The sequence below is a fragment of the Cibotium barometz genome, chromosome 21 (genome assembly GCF_041138505.1).
Source record: "Cibotium barometz isolate CiBa-2024 chromosome 21, ASM4113850v1, whole genome shotgun sequence".
NCBI classification, from domain to species: Eukaryota; Viridiplantae; Streptophyta; class Polypodiopsida; order Cyatheales; family Cibotiaceae; genus Cibotium; species Cibotium barometz.
Window position 1 is genome coordinate 47,472,737 of NC_141066.1, and position 509 is coordinate 47,473,245.

Genomic DNA, 509 nt, shown 5'->3' on the forward strand with positions numbered 1-509 from the left:
TTGTACTTTACAAACTCTCTCGTGAATTCATCAGGATCAATCACTGCATTGAAGTCTTGAACATTAAGCTTTTTAGGTGAACCATAAAATGAAACTATTTGTTCAACCTCACATGAACCATAGACCTTTAAAGCCCTCTCTAGCATTGGATGTTGAGCAGGCACAAGCACCTTAATGCACCTTAGTACAAAAATATCTTCAAACCTTGGATATATATGTATATATATATATATATACACATATATCTATATATATATATATATACACGTACGTATATATATATATCTAGATATATCTATATATATATAAGTATATTTAGATATATCTAGATATATGTACGTATATATATACATACATATATATATATATATGTATATATATACGTACATATATCTATATATATCTAGATATATATAGATATATGTATATATATATATATATATATATATATATATATATGCATGACCTTTACATAAGGCTTCCTTTGAAGCTTTCAAAAATATCAAAGG